The 16701-nt window shown below is 46.7% G+C and overlaps 2 non-coding genes across 2 annotated transcripts; both read left to right on the top strand.

Annotated features, from left to right (window-relative positions):
- The first annotated feature begins 3146 nt into the window (after positions 1 to 3146).
- LOC119925090 lies at positions 3147 to 3284 on the top strand. The gene has a single exon (XR_005449759.1). It is a non-coding gene; the product is annotated as a small nucleolar RNA SNORA7 (small nucleolar RNA).
- Positions 3285 to 13825: 10541 nt separating this feature from the next.
- Positions 13826 to 13963, top strand: LOC119924010. The gene has a single exon (XR_005449025.1). It is a non-coding gene; the product is annotated as a small nucleolar RNA SNORA7 (small nucleolar RNA).
- The last annotated feature ends 2738 nt before the right edge of the window (positions 13964 to 16701 follow it).

Raw genomic sequence — 16701 nt, 5'->3', positions numbered from 1 at the left:
TCGAGGATGACACCAAGTTTGCGGGCTTGTGAGATGGGAAGGATGGTAGTGCCGTCAACAGAGATGGGAAAATCAGGGAGAGGGTAGGGTTTGGGAGGGAAAACAAGGAGTTCAGTCTTGGACATGTTGAGTTTTAGGTGGTGGGCAGACATCCAGATGGAGATGTCCTGAAGGCAGGAGGAGATGCAAGCCTGGACGGAGGGGGAGAGAGCAGGGGTAGAGATGTAGATTTGGGTGTCATCAGCTTAGAGATGATAGTTGAAGACGTGGGAGCAAATGAGGTCACCAAGGGATTGAGTGTAGATCGAGAACAGAAGGGGACCAAGAACTGAACTTTGGGGAACCCCCACAGTAAGGGGATGGGAGAGGGAGGAGGAGCCTGCAAAAGAGACTGAGAATGAACGACTGGAGAGATAAGAGGAGAACCAGGAGAGGACGGAGTCTGTGAAGCCAAGGTTGGATAGCGTGTTGAGGAGAAGCGGGTGGTCCACAGTGTGGAAGGCAGCTGAGAGGTCGAGGAGGATTAGGATAGAGTATGAGCTGTTGGATTTGGCAAGCAGGAGGTCATTGGTGACCTTTGAGAGGACAGTTTCCGTGGAATGTAGGGGATGGAAGCCAGACTCGAGGGGCTCGGGGAGAGAGTTGGTTTTGAGGAATTTGAGGCAGCGTGTGTAGACAACTCGTTCAAGGAGTTTGGAAGGGAGTGGTAGGAGGGAGATGGGGCGATAACTAGAAGTTGAGGTGGGATTGAGAGGTTTTTTTTAGGGTGGGAGAGAAATGGGCATGTTTGAAGGCAGAGGGGAAGGAACCAGTGGAGAGTAAGCGGTTGAAGATGGAAGTTAAGGAGGGGAGAAGGGACGGAGCGAGAGATTTCATGAGATGAGAAGGAATGGGGTCAGAAGCACAGGTGGCCGGAGTAGCACATGAGAGGAGGGAGGAGAGCTCCTCTGAGGATACTGCTGGAAAGGATGGGAGAGCAGCAGAGAGTGTTGAGAGCCGGGGGGTTGGAGAAGGTGGGGGAGTGACTTTGGGGAGGTCGTACCTGATGGATTTAATTCATTCATTCAATCATATTTATTGAGCGCTTACTGTGTGCAGAGCACAATACTAAGTACTTGGGAAGTAGAAGTCGGCTACATATTGAGGCGGTCCCTACCCAACAACAGGCTCACAGTTTAGAAGGGGGAGACGGACAACAAAACAAAACACCACCACAAAGGAAATAATAATAATAATAATGGGCAAAAATGTACTAGTCATGTACATAGTCTTCATGTGCACAGATGACACTATTAAGAAAACCCTTCCCATTCCTGACTCTTGCAGTAACTTCTACCACTAAAGGAAAATTGTACCACTATGGGTCCCATAATCTAAGAGTTAGGGAGAACACATATCTAATCCCCATTTATAGATGAGGAAACTCAGACACAAAGAGGTTAAGTGACTTGCCCAAGGTCACACTACAGGAAAGTCCTCTGACTCTCAGACTAGGTCCCTTTCCACTAGGCTATAGTGCTTCTCTAATGGTGAGGAGGAGGATGAGTGGTCCAGAAACAGGGCAATGATTGAGGGAAATTTTCCCATCCTGTGGGATGGTTGTATTGCACCGTTAAATTGTTTAGTACAGTGCTCTGTACTCAGTGATTGCTCAAAAAGTATCATTTACTGATCGGTGATATTGAGTGTTCCACATACCTCTTCAGAATGAAAGTTTGGGAGTTTGTGGCCAATTGAGGGGGAGGGGAGTGGCAGGGAAAGAGAGCAGCAGATGGAGTTACAATATGATGGTAGTCCTTGTTTGGTATTCTTGGGGTTGGTAGGCTTAAGAGGCAGAGGGAAGAAAGCCCAGGGATGTGAAGGAGGAAGGGGAAGCGGGTGGACTGACTAATATGGTCCTCTAAGTGCCAATTATTGCAGCTTCCCAGCATCCTCAGGCATCAAATCTTTTTGCTAAAGAAAAATAAGAAATCTGAGCTGCACATTGACTCTAACACATGTGTATAACACACCTTGTTTTACAGCATTGTTGAGAATGACGGTGGCCTAATAAAAAGATCACAGGCCTGGGAGTCAGAGGTTCTCATCCTGACTCTGCCGCTTCCTTACTGTGAGACCTTGGATAAATCACTTAACTTAGAGAAGCAGCATAGCGTAGTGGACAGAGTCCAGGGCTAGGAGTCAGAAGGTCATGGGTTCTAATCCCAGCACTGCCACTTGTCTGCTGGGTGACCTTGGGCAATTCACTTTACTTCTCTGTGCCTCAGTCCCCTCATCTGTAAGATGTGGATTGAGACTGTGAGCCCCACATGTGACGGGGACTGTGTCCAACCTGATTTGCTTGTATCCACCCCAGCACTTGGTACAGTGCCTGGCACATAGTAAGCACTTAACAAATACCATAATAATAATAATAATTACTACTCTTCTTATAATTCTTTGTGCTTCAGTTTCCTCATCTGTACAAATAGGGATCTGATACCCATTCTCCCTCCCACTAAGACTGTCAGCAGCATGTGGGATTGGGACAGATCTGCTCTGCTTATGTTGCACCTAAACAAGTGCTTAGAATATTGTAATCACTTAAACAGTACAATTGTTATTGTCCTTGCACAGCACAATTCTCCTTTCTACCACAGGTGAATGATTATAGTACTTGCACTTGGATTTGTTCTCTTCCTTCACCCCCCTCTCAGCCCCAAATCACTTATGTATATGTCCATAATTTATTTATTTATATTCATGTCTGTCTCTCCCTCTAGGTTGTAAGCTCGTGTGGGCAGGGAAAGTGTCTACCCACTCTGTTATATTGTCTTCTCCCAAGCACTTAGTAAAGTACTCTGCCCACAGTGAGCATTCAATAAATATGATTGATTGGTACCTCTTGTCAGAGAATCCAAACTGAATTTCCAGGAGGCTTTCCCCAACCAATTTCCACCCTCCTGTTGCATCAGTTCAGGTAGTTAATCCTTGTTTTCTAATAGTGCTCTGCACTAACCTAGTCTCTCTAAGCTAAGCACTTATATCAATTTAAGTATTCAACTTATTTTATTTTTCCATATTTTTGCTATTACTAATTGAAACTACATTTTTCTTCCTGTTCCCAGTGTAGGTGTACAATTTCTTTCTGCCTGCCTCCCTCATATCCCCTCTCAGGGTTGTACCTGAAGAGTTTCTAATACTCTACCAGTCTCGACTACTGGAGGGAGAGTCAAGCAGAGGCATATCCATTCCATTCCTAGCTTAGGTAGTAGCTAGCAAGTGGAAGGCAATCTGCTACCAATCAACACTCAAAACTCACCTGTGCTGCGCAGAAGCAGCATGGGAGAGAGAGGAGGGCAGAGGTTCTAGTTTACTGCGTGGAAGGAGGCAATGGCAAACCACTTTCATATTTTTACCAAGAAAACTCTATGGATTCACTACCAGAACGATTGCAGATGGAAGTGGGGCGTTCTGGGAGAGATGTGTCCTTGGTATTGCTATGGGTCGGAGATAACCAAACAGCATAGGACAAGACAAGTCTCCTCCATTAGACTGTAAACTCCTTCAAGGCAGCAGCTGTATCCTCTTACTTTAATTTTAGCACTCAGAACAATATGCTTAAGTGCAACACTCAGTAAACACCACTGAATAAATCATGATTGCAAAACAGTTGGTAAGCTCCTTGAGGGCAGGGAATCTTGACTACCAACTTTTTTGCACTGTGCTCTCCAAACTCCTCAGTATGTTGCTCTGCACACAGTAAACTAGTGAGCAATACCATTAATTGACTGATGCCAAGAGCATTCCAGGCTCTTTCTTCCCACAATTCCTCAGCCACCTGGAGAGTCCAGTGAAGGCCCCAGGGTCCAGGCCAGCCAGCAGTGGGGTGGAGGTCATGCAGAGAGACCTCAGTAGTGTCAGACAGCAACTGTCAATCGGGTAGACTCCTGGGCAGTCAGAAAGCAGCAACTGTCAATCAGTTAGACTCCCGGGCTGTCAGAAGCAGCAACTGTCAACCAGGTAGACTCCAGGGAAGTCAGAAAGCAGCAACAGTCAATCAAGCCAACTCCTGGGCTGTCAGAAAGTTGCCATGGACATATTTTCTCACAGGCCAAATCCAGTCTCACAGTTTGAGAAAACCCAAATATGAGGGCAAAATGACTATTTGTCAAGTCTCTGCCTGAATCGAAAAACAAGCTGAAAATAACTGTTATCAAGAATCATGTGGATCCAGAATTATCTTTTGGGAAATATTCTTTTGGTTCTGAATAAACTCAGCTGGATACCTGTGGACAACTGAACATAACTTCTGTTACAGCCAACAGGGGTATACTAATGCCTATCAATCAGGAGCTCATCTAACCCTCCAAATGGAAGATGGCCAGGAAAATGTATTTCCTCTCCTCTGGGGGGTCCAGAACCTTGAGGAGTAACTCCAGGTGCAATCAGGAAGCACAAGTGGTCACTTCTTTCTTTCAACTGGCACCTGTCCCAGGGGCAGGAATGTGGTACTCTGTCCAGGGGCAGAAATGTTTGGGGGACAGAGGGTAGCAGAAATGGGACCGTGATACAGAAATCCTGATCCAAGTGGGTTTGAAGCAATTAATCCATTATATTTTACTGAAGGCTTACTAGGTGCAGAGCACTGTACTAAGTGCTTAGGTGAGTACAACAGAGTTGGTAAACACATTCCCTGCCCACAACTAGCTCACAGTCTAGAGAGGGAGACAGACGTTAATATAAATAAATACGTTACACATATGTACATAAGTTTTGTGGGTTTGAGGAAGGAATAAAGGGTGCAAATTCAAGTACCAGGTGACTCAGAAGGGAGTGGGAAAAGAGGAAATCTAGGCTAAGTTGGGGAAGGCTTTTTGGAGGAAATAAGCTTTTTAATAAGGCTCTGAAGCTGGGGAGAGTGACTGTCTGCCAGATATGAAGAGGCCAGTGGCAGGATATGGGTGAGAGGTTGGAGGCAACATAGACGAGATCAAGGTACAGTGAGTAGGTTGGCATTAGAGGAGCAAAGTCTGTGGGCTGGGTTGTAGTAGTTCTCCTGGTTCTCCTCTTATCTCTCTGGCCATACAGTCTCAGTCTCCTTCGCAGGATCCTCTTCCCCTTCCCATCCTCTTACTGAAGGGATTCCTCAAGGGTCAGTTCTTGGTCCCCTTCTGTTCTCCATCTATAGTCACTCCCTTGGTGAACCCATTCGCTCCCACGGCTTCAACTATCATCTCTACGCAGATGACACCCAAATCTACATCTCCTCCCCTGTTCTCTCTCCCTCCCTCCAGGCTCGTATCTCCTTCTGCCTTCAGGACATCTCCACCTGGATGTCTGTCTGCCACCTAAAGCTCAACATGTCCAAGACTGAGCTCCTTATCTTCCTTCCCAAACCCTGTCTTCTCCTTGACTTTCCCGTCACTGTGGACAGCACTACCATCCTTCCCATCTCACAAGCCTGCAACCTTGGTGTCATCCTTGACTCCACTCTCTCATTCACCCCTCACATCCAATCTGTTACCAAAACCTGCTGGTCTCACCTTCACAACTTCACCAAGATCCGCCCTTTCCTCTCCATCCAAAACGCTACCTTGTTGGTTCAATCTCTTATCCTATCCTTCCTGGATTACTGCATTGGCCTCCTTTCTGATATCCCATCCTCCTGTCCTTTTCCCTCTTCAGTCTATTCTTCACTCTGCTGCCCAGATTATCTTTGTACAGAAACATTCTGGGCATATCCCTCCCCTTCTCAAAAACCTCCAGTGGTTGCCTGTCAACCTTCACATGACGCAAAAACTCCTCACTCTTGGCTTCAAAGCTCTCCATCACCTCACTCCTTCCTACCTCATCTCCCTTCTCTCCTTCTCCAGCCCAACCCGCACATTCCACTCCTCTGCCCCTAACCTCCTCACTGTGCCTTGTTCTCGCCTGTCCTGCCATTGACCCCTGGCCCAAGTAATAATAATGACGGCATTTATTAAGTGCTTACTGTGTGCAAAGCACTGTTCTAAGCATGTACTACCTCTGTCCTGGAATGCCCTCCCTCCTCACATCTGCCAAACTAGCTCTCATCCTCCCTTCAAAGCCCTACTGAGAGCTCATCTCCTCCAGGAGGTATTCCCAGACTGAGCCTCCCCTTTTCCTCTGCTCCTCTTCCCCTCCCCATTGCCCCCACTCCCTCCCTCTGCTCTACCCCGTTCACCTCCCCACAGCACTTGTGTATATTTGTACATACTTATTACTCTATCTTATTAATGATGTGTATATAGCTATAATTCTATTTATTCTGATGGAATTGACATCTGTCAGCTTTGTGAAGGTTGAACTGATAGGATTTGGTGACAGATTGAATATGTGGGACGAATGAGAGAGATGAGTCAAAGATAACAACAAGGTTATGGGCTTATACGACAGGGAGGGTGGTAGTGCTGTATGCAGCGTTGGGGAAGTGAGGCGGGGGAGACTGTTTGGGTGGGAATATGAGGAGCTCTGTTTTGGACTTGTTAAGTTTGAGGTGTCAGCAGGACATCCAAGTAGAGATGTCCTGAAGGCAGGAGGGAATGCCAGACTGCAGGGAGGGAGAGAGATCAGGGTTGAGGATGAGGATTTGGGAATCATCTGTGTAGATATGGTATTTGCAAATTCATTCATTCAGGCATTCAGTCATTATTTATTGAGCACTTACTGTGTGCAGTGCACTGTACTAAGTGCTTGGAAAGTACAATATAACAATAAAGAGAGACAAACCCTGCCACAGTGGGCTCACAGTCTATGGGGTTGGGGGAGACAGACATCAATATAAGTAAACAGGCATTAATATAAATAAATAGAATTATCGATATATACATATATACATAAATGCTGTGGGGTGGGGGGCGGGAGGAAGAACAAAGGGAATAAGTTGAGGTGATGCAGAAGGTGGGGGGAAGCTGATGCGTATGAGTTGTCCAAGGGAGTGGGAGTAGATGGAAAATAGAAAGAGACCCAGAACTAATCCTTGAGGGACTCCCACAGTTAGGGGGTGGGAAACAGAGGAGGAGTCTGCCAAAGAGACTGAGAAGGAGTGGCCAGATAGATAGGAGGGGAATCAGGAGAGGACAGTGTCAGTGAAGTCAGGGTTGGATAATGTTTCCAGGAGAAGGAGGTGGTTGACAGCGTTGAAATCCACTGATAAGAAGAATAATAATTGTGGCATTTGTAAAGGCTTGCCATGTGCCAGGCACTGACTGTAGTAAGCACTGGGATGGATACAAGCAAATCAGGTTGGACACAATCCCTGTCCCATCTTGGGCTCACCTTATCAGTCCCCATTTTACACGAGGGAACCGAGGCCCAGAGAAGTGAAGTGACTTGCCCAAGATCACACAGCAGACAAGTGGCGGAGCAGGGATTAGAACCCACAACCTTCTGACACCCAGGTCTGTGCTCTATCCACTATGCCATGGATCAAGGAGGATTAGGATGGAGTAGTGGCCTTTGGATTTGGAAAGCAAGAGATCATCATCATCATCATCATCAGTCGTATTTATTGAGCGCTAACTGTGTGCAGAGCACTATACTAAGCGCTTGGGAAGTACAAATTGGCAACATATAGAGACAGTCCCTACCCAACAGTGGGCTCACAGTCTAAAAGGGGGAGACAGAGAACAAAACCAAACATACTAACAAAATAAAATAAATAGAATAGATCTGTACAAATAAAATAAATAAATAAATAAATAGAGCAAAAAATATGTACAAACATATACATATATACAGGTGCTGTGGGGAAGGGAAGGAGGTAAGATGGGGGGATGGAGAGGGGGACAAGGGGGAGAGGAAGGAAGGGGCTCAGTCTGGGAAGGCCTGCTGGAGGAGGTGAACTCTCAGCAGGGCCTTGAGAGAGCTAGCTTGGCGGATGGGCAGAGGGAGGGCATTCCAGGCCCAGGGGATAACGTGGGCCGGGGGTCGATGGCGGGACAGGCGAGAACGAGGTACGGTGAGGAGATTAGTGGCGGAGGAGCGGAGGGTGCGGGCTGGGCTGGAGAAGGAGAGAAGGGAGCTGAGGTAGGAGGGGGCGAGGGGATGGACAGCCTTGAAGCCCAGGGTGAGGAGTTTCTGCCTGATGCGCAGATTGATTGGTAGCCACTGGAGATTTTTGAGGAGGGGAGTAATATGCCCAGAGCATTTTCTGGACAAAGATAATCCGGGCAGCAGCATGAAGTATGGATTGAAGTGGAGAGAGACTCGAGGATGGGAGATCAGAGAGAAGGCTGATGCAGTAGTCCAGACGGGATAGGATGAGAGCTTGAATGAGCAGGGTAGCGGTATGGATGGAGAGGAAAGGGCGGATCTTGGCAATGTTGCGGAGCTGAGACCGGCAGGTTTTGGTGATGGCTTGGATGTGAGGGGTGAATGAGAGAGCGGAGTCGAGGATGACACCAAGGTTGTGGGCTTGTGAGACGGGAAGGATGGTAGTGCCGTCAACAGAGATGGGAAAGTCAGGGAGAGGGCAAGGTTTAGGAGGGAAGACAAGGAGTTCAGTCTTCGACATGTTGAGCTTTAGGTGGCGGGCAGACATCCAGATGGAGATGTCCTGAAGGCAGGAGGAGATGCGAGCCTGGAGAGAGGGGGAGAGAGCAGGGGCAGAGATGTAGATCTGTAATAATAATAATGATGGCATTTGTTAAGCACTTACTATGTGCAAAGCACTGTTCTAAGCGCTGGGGAGGGGAAACAAGGTAACGAGGTTGTCCCATGTGGGGCTCACAGTCTTAATCCCCATTTTACAGATGAGGTAACTGAGGCTCCGAGAAGTTAAGTGACTTACCCAAGGTCACACAGCAGACGTGTGGCGGAGCCGAGATTCGAACCTATGATCTCTGACTCCAAAGCCCGTGCTCTTTCCACTGAGCCACGCTGCTTCTCAAGAGATCATTGGTGACCTTCAAGAAGGCAGTTTCTGTGGAGTGAAGGGGGTGGAAGCCAGATTGGGGGTCAAGGAGAGAATGGGAGGAGAGGAATCTGAGACAACAGGTCTAGACAACTTTATCAAAGAGTTTGGAGAGGATTGGTAGAGTGAGATGAGGTGATAACTGGAGTGTCCAGGGAGAGTTTTTTTTTTTTTAGGTTAGGGAAAACGTGAGCATGTTTGAAAGCAGTGGAAAAAGCCATTGGAGAGTGAACAGTTGAAGATGGCTGTCAGAAAGGGAAGAAGGGAGGGGGAAAATACTTTAATAACGTTTGAAGGGATGGGGTAGGAAGCTCAGGTGGAGGGGCTGAATTTTGAGAGCAGGCAGGAGAGCTCCTCCTGAGGTACTTCAGGGAAAGATGGGCCAGTTGAAGAACGGGCAGGGGGAGGGAGAGACTAGAAAGGAGGAGGGGAGATTTTAGAAAAATCAGTCCTGATGGTTTCAGTTTTCTCAATAACGTACATGGCCCTGTCACTAAATAATAATTATGATATTTGTTAATTGCTTACTATGTATCAGGCACTGTACTAAGCGCTGGAGCTGATTCAAGCAAATCGGGTTGGACACAATACCTATCCCACATCAGGCTCAGAGTCATAATCACCATTTTATGGATGAGGTAATAGAGACACAGAGAAGTGAAGTGACTTCCCAAGGCCACACAGCAGACAGAACTGGGATTAGAACCCATGGCCTTCTGATTCCCAGGCACGTGCTCTATCCACTTCACCATGCTGCTTCTTAGGGGCAAGACATGGGGGGCCAGAGGGTTGAAGAGGGAGTTAAAAATTTGAAACAATTGGCAAGGGCAACGGGCATTAGGGACAAGAGATGAGCCCATAAGGACCTTACAGTCTAACAGGAACTTAAATGACTTTCCCAAGATCACATGGTAGATAAGTGACAAAACTGAGATCACAATCGGACTCCCAGTCTTATGCTCTTTCCACTAGTACTTGCTGGTTTAATAGAGCTTAATATAGGCTTAATAGGCTTAAAAGAGCCTGTTTAATAATAATAATAATAATAATAATAATAATAATAATAATGACATTTGTTAAGTGCTTACTAAGTGCAAAGCACTGTTACAAGGTGCTCAGGTTGTCCCACGGGGGCTCACAGTCTTCATCCCCATTTTACAAATGAGGGAACTGAGGCACAGAGAGGTGAAGTGATTTTCCCAAAGTCACACAGCTGAGAAGTGGCAGAACTGGGACTTGAACCCAGGATCTCTGACTCCAAAGCCCATGCTTTTTCCACTGGGCCACGCTGCTTCTCCTATTATAAGAGTTCATTTGGGGTCTGTGCAGTTTACACACTTTCAACAAAGGGAGGAGACAAGAAGAACAATCAACTACAATGGGAAAAAATAAGTGGAGGGAGAAGCAGTTTTTTTTTTTTTAATCCCACAGCCGGCTTTCACCAACAGCTGTTCAGGATATACAGATCCAATGTCCAGGACCAATGTACCCCTGTTAGAGTTAGGTGTAATTAAAGAAAACAATTCGTGAACCGACTTTTGTAGGAACCACATATTCCTGTTTTCAGAATCCCACGGAGGTTAAGTGACTTGCCTGAGAAATGGAGTGAATTTCTTCCATGACTGTATAACCCGTTTAGGTATATCTGTAGAGAACAGAATTATCTAATACCTTTTCATTGCATGAGGAAAGGCAAACCCTCTCTCCCTCCTTTCTCAGTGGATTCCTTTGGCTCTGTCCTTGGCTACTTTTGACCCCTATTGTTGCCTGCTTTGTGATTTTCAGAACTCCTTTAATACTTCTTCAATGAGGATTTATGAGCACTTGAACCTTTCATTATAAATATATTTAAAGAATTGAATTATCAGCCATGTCAGGGGTGAGGAGCGGCTCTTTAAATATTACATGAATTCAACCGTGGTTAGAAAGCTGATGACAGTTCAAAAAAATCTTTTAACATTTTCCACAAGTAACATCTTGACCCATCGTTACTGCTTCCTCGTTCCACATTTGCTGTACCTCTTCCCGAACAGAGAGAATGCTGAAGAGATTGTGATGTCTGCATGAAGGCTGTCTGAAGACCCCTGGCTTTGAGAGGGATTTGGCAGCTTTAGGCTGTCCAGAAAGCCACCAAAGCCTCTGTGTTTGGTGAAAGAAGCCTCTCAGCAAGTCTCCAGAGCCCCAGGTTTCTAGGGCCAATCTGGTCAGCACATCTTCTTGTCCCTAATCCTCTTCTTGTATGGCTCAACTCAGCTTGTCAGCATTACCCACGGTGTTTTTTGGACCCAAGCTACTCAAGGAGAGATGACCAGATTCAGGATCCTCTATCTCCTCCACTGTGCAGAATTGGTTCTGATTTCAACTAAGGTAGAATCAATTATATTTATTGAGCACTGTATTAAGCACTTGGGAGAGTACAATACAGTAGAGTTGGTAGACACGTTTCCTGCCCATGAGGAGTTTACAGTCTAGTGGAGGAGCTAACAGTACAGAAGGAGTTATAACTTTTCCTTTCCAGATACAATTAAGACAATTTTTTAATGATTTTAATTAAGGTTAAGTGACCAAATGCAATCCTAAAAAAGTGGTGGATAAATGCTAATAACAATTGTGGTATTTGTTAAGCACTTATAATGTTCCAGGCACCGTACCACGCTCTGATGGGGGGTGTGGGGGGGCAGAAATACAAGCAAATCCAGCTGGACTTAGTCCCAGTCCCACATCAGGCCCACAGTCTTAATCCCCATTTTACAGATGAGAACTGAGGTACAGAGAAGTGAAGTGACTTGCCCAAGGTCACACAGTAGACAAGTGGAAGAGAGGGGATTAGAACCCATGACCTTCTGACTCCCTGGCAAATACTTTGCTCTCACAGAGTCTCCTTTATCAGGCGTCGTTATGATAACTTTCACTGTGGCTAGTCAGGTTGATCAGGCAGGCAAATAAGCAGGCTTCCAGGGTCCCGGTTTCTGAAAGAAAGAAGGCTAGGCCTAAAGGAAACCAGGAAGTGTGCTTAATAGAAACTTCATGAACTCTTGTCTATCATATTACATTTGGGCTGGTCACCATGAGGGGTAGAGAAGAAATTTTCGGGGATGCATGGTAAGCTGCCCTGAGTTGTAACCATAAGGAAAAAGCCGAGGAACATCCCTAAAAGGGAGAATGTGAGTTCTAGACTGTAAACTCCTTGTGCGCAAGGCATGTTTCTACCAACTCTATTGTATTGCACTCTCCCATGTACTTAGTACAGTGCTCTGCACATAGTAAGCTCTCATCTAAACTGTGATAGGGTTTGTCACTGTTTATGGATGTCTCCCCGCCACCTAAAACTCAACATGTCCAAGACTGAACTCCTTGTATTCCCTCCCAAACCCTGCCCCCTCCCTGACTTTCCCATCTCTGTTGATGGCACTACCATCCTTCCCGTCTCACAAGCCCGCAACCTTGGTGTCATCCTCGACTCCGCTTTCTCGTTCACCCCTCACATCCAAGCCGTCACCAAAACCCGCCAGTCTCAACTCCGCAACATTGCCAAGATCCGCCTTTTCCTCTCCATCCATACCGCTACCCTGCTCATACAAGCTCTCATCCTACCCCGTCTGGACTACTGCATCACCCTTCTCTCTGATCTCCCATCCTCGTGTCTCTCCCCACTTCAATCCATACTTCATGCTGCTGCCCGGATTGTCTTTGTCCAGAAACACTCTGGGCATGTTACTCCCCTCCTCAAAAATCTCCAGTGGCTACCAATTAATCTGCGCATCAGGCAGAAACTCCTCACCCTGGGCTTCAAGGCTCTCCATCACCTCGCCCCCTCCTACCTCACCTCCCTTCTCTCCTTCTACAGCCCACCCCGCACCCTCCGCTCCTCTGCCACTAATCTCCTCACCGTACCTCGTTCTCGCCTGTCCCGCCATCAACCCCCAGCCCACGTCATCCCCCGGGCCTGGAATGCCCTACCTCTGCCCATCTGCCAAGCTAGCTCTCTTTCTCCCTTCAAGGCCCTACTGAGAGCTCACCTCCTCCAGGAGGCATTCCCAGACTGAGCCCCTTCCTTCCTCTCCCCCTCATCCCCCTCTCCATCCCCCTCATCTTACCTCCTTCCCTTCCCCACAGCACCTGTATATATGTATATATGTTTGTACATATTTATTACTCTATTTATTTATTTCACTTGTACATATCTATTCTATTTATTTTATTTTGTTAGTATGTTTGGTTTTGTTCTCTGTCTCCCCCTTTTAGACTGTGAGCCCACTGTTGGGTAGGGACTGTCTCTATATATTGCCAACTTGTACTTCCCAAGCGCTTAGTACAGTGCTCTGCACACAGTAAGCTCTCAATAAATACGATTGATGATGATGATATTGTACTTTCCCAAGTGCTTAGTACAGTACTCTGCACACAGTAAGTGCTTAATAAATACGATTGAATGAATGAATAAATACTGCTGACTGATTGAGTGACCACAGCTGAATGCCTGTCTGAACTGAGAAGCCTGCTGAAAATAGCGATGGCAGCATAGACAGACCACTGTCTTACGTAACTTGCTCCAAGTCTAATTAATAGCAAGTCAGTGATGGGACAAGATCCCTGATACATCATTCTGTGATCCAACTATTACACCCTCCCAGATGCAAATAGACAGACACTGTGTTATCAATCAATCAATCGTTCTTATTGAGTGCCTACTGTGTGAGGAGCACTGTAGTAAGCGTTTGGGAGAGTACAAAACAACAATATAACAGACACATTCCCTGCCCACAGTAGAAATGGAGATGGGACTTTGACTGTCAGGCAACAGTCCACAGGACTGCCCATAATACAACTTAGTTATTTTGCTTGAAAGGCACTGTTCTGGCTCAAAACCAGAATCTAGTAATAGTAAAGAGTGGTTAAAAGCTTACACCCCACTCAGGGTCACACCTGGAGAATTTCCAGTACTCTACCAGTCTCAGCTACAGGAGGGAGAGCCAAGCAGAGGCCTACCCATTCCATTCCTAGCTTGGGCAGTGGCTAACGAGTGGAAGGCAATCTGCTACAAGTCAAAACTCACCTATGCTGGGCAGCAGCAGCATGGGAGAGAGTTGAGGGCAGAGACTCAAATCAACTGTATGGAAGGAGGCAATGGTAAATCACTTCCATATTTTTACCAAGAAAACTCTATGGATCAATTACCAGAACGATTGCAGGTGGGGGGGGCGGGGGGGGGCGTTCTGGGAGAAATGTGTCCGTGGTGTCCCTGTGGGTCGGAAATGACTCAGCGGCATAGGACAAGACATAACTAATGCTTACTATGTGCCAAACACTGTACTAATCACTGGGGCAGGTATAGGATAATCAGATGAGACACAGACCCTGTCCCTCACAGGGATCACAATCTATGGGATTGTCTGAAGGGGATCCAACTTGCCATCAATAGGCAGTTCATCAGCCAATGTAAGCGTGGATGGTTAGATCCTGTAGTCAGTTTCATCTCATCTTTCACTGCAAAATTTTCGTGATCCATCTCCCTTAAGGCATCCTTGTATTGACGCATTTATCCCTAGACATTCAGTGGGCTGTAGTTGAGGGTTTTTCTATCTTGTTTACTTCACCTTTCAGTGTTACCTATGCTCTTTGATCTGTACATTTTAAGAAAATAATAATAATAATAATAATAATAATGGTATTTGTTATGTACTTTCTATATGCCAAGCACTGTTCTAAGCACTGGGATAGATGCAAGGTAATCAGGTTGTCCCAAGTGGGGCTCAGTCTTACTCCCCATTTTGCAGATGAGGTAACTAAGGCACAGAGAAGTTAAGTGATTTGCCCAAGGTCACACAGCAGACAAATGACAGAGCCAGGATTAGAATCCACATCCTCTGACTCCCAGGCCCGGGCTCTTTCCAACTATCTCTTCAACTATCACCTCTACGCTGATGACACCCAGATCTACATCTCTGCCCCTGCTCTCTCCCCCTCTCTCCAGGCTCACATCTCCTCCTGCCTTCAGGACATCTCCAACTGGATGTCTGCCCTCCACCTGAAACTCAACATGTCCAAGACTGAACTCCTTGTCTTCCCTCCCAAACCCTGCCCTCTCCCTGACTTTCCCATCTCTGTTGACGGCACTACCATCCTTCCCGTCTCACAAGTCCGCAACCTTGGTGTCATCCTCGACTCCGCTCTCTCATTCACCCCTCACATCCAAGCCGTCACCAAAACCTGCCGGTCTCAGCTCCGCAACATTGCCAAGATCTGCCCTTTCCTCTCCATCCAAACTGCTACCCTTCTCGTTCAAGCTCTCATCCTATCCCATCTGGACTACTGCACCAACCTTCTCTCTGATCTCCCATCCTCGTGTCTCTCCCCACTTCAATCCATACTTCATGCTGCTGCCCGGATTTTCTTTGTCCAGAAACGCTCTGGGCATGTTACTCCACTCCTCAAAAATCTCCAGTGGCTACCAATCAATCTGCGCATCAGGCAGAAACTTCTCACCCTCGGCTTCAAGGCTCTCCATCACCTTGCCCCCTCCTACCTCACCTCCTTTCTCTCCTTCTACAGCCCACCCCGTACCCTCCGCTCCTCTGCTGCTAATCTCCTTACTGTACTTTGTTCTCGCCTGTCCTGCCATCGACCCCCGGCCCACGTCATCCCCCGGGCCTGGAATGCCCTCCCTCTGCCCATCTGCGAAGTTAGCTCTCTTCCTCCCTTCAAGGCCCTACTGAGAGCTCACCTCCTCCAGCAGGCCTTCCCAGACTGAGCCCCTTCCTTCCTTTCCTCCTTGTCCCCCTCTCCATCCCCCTCATCTTACCCCCTTCCCTTCCCCACAGCACCTGTATATATGTATATATGTTTGTACATATTTATTACTCTATTTATTTATTTATTTATTTATTTATTTTACCTGTACATATGTATTCTATTTATTTTATTTTGTTAGTATGTTTGGTTTTGTTCTCTGTCTCCCCCTTTTAGACTGTGAGCCCACTGTTGGGTAGGGACTGTCTCTATATGTTGCCAACTTGTACTTCCCAAGCACTTAGTACAGTGCTCTGCACACAGTAAGCGCTCAATAAATATGATTGATTGATTGATTGATTTCCACTAAGCCATGCTGCTTCTCTAATAATAATAACAATAATGATAAATATGATACTTGTTAAGCACTTACTATGTGCCAAGCACTGTTCTAAGTGCTAGGGCAGTTACAAATTTATCAGCCCGGACACAGTACTTGTCCTGCATGGAGCTGGCTCACAGTCTAAGTAGGAGGGAGTAGGATTGAATCCCCATTTTACAGATGAAGGAACTGAGGCACAGAGAAGTGATATGACTTGCCTAAGGTCACACAGCAGACAAGTGGCAGAATCTGGATTAGAACCCAAGTCCTCTGACTTCCAGGCCAGTGCTTTTTCCACCAGACCATGCTGCTTCTCTAATATTGAAATTGATATTCACCCCAACCTCAGCCTTATAGCACTTATGTTCATATCCATAATGTATTTATTTATATTAATGTCTATCTCTCCCTCTAGATGGTAAGCTCCTTGTGGGCAGGGATCATGTCTGCTGACATTATAATGCAGTGGATAGAGCACGGAGCTGGGAGTCTGAAGGTTGTGGGTTCTAATCCCACCTCTGCCACTTGCTGCTGTGTGACCATGGGCCTTCAGTTCTCTGGGCCTCAGTTATCTCATCTGTAAAATGGGGATTGAGACTGTGAGCCCCGTGTGGGACAGGGACTGTGTCCAACCCGATTTGCTTTTACCCACCCCAGTGCTTAGTATATTCAT

This window comes from Tachyglossus aculeatus, chromosome 2 (genome assembly GCF_015852505.1).
Source record: "Tachyglossus aculeatus isolate mTacAcu1 chromosome 2, mTacAcu1.pri, whole genome shotgun sequence".
In the NCBI taxonomy this organism is placed as follows: Eukaryota; Metazoa; Chordata; class Mammalia; order Monotremata; family Tachyglossidae; genus Tachyglossus; species Tachyglossus aculeatus.
Note: the sequence above shows the minus strand (reverse complement) of the source record. Positions and strands in the feature narration are given on the sequence as shown.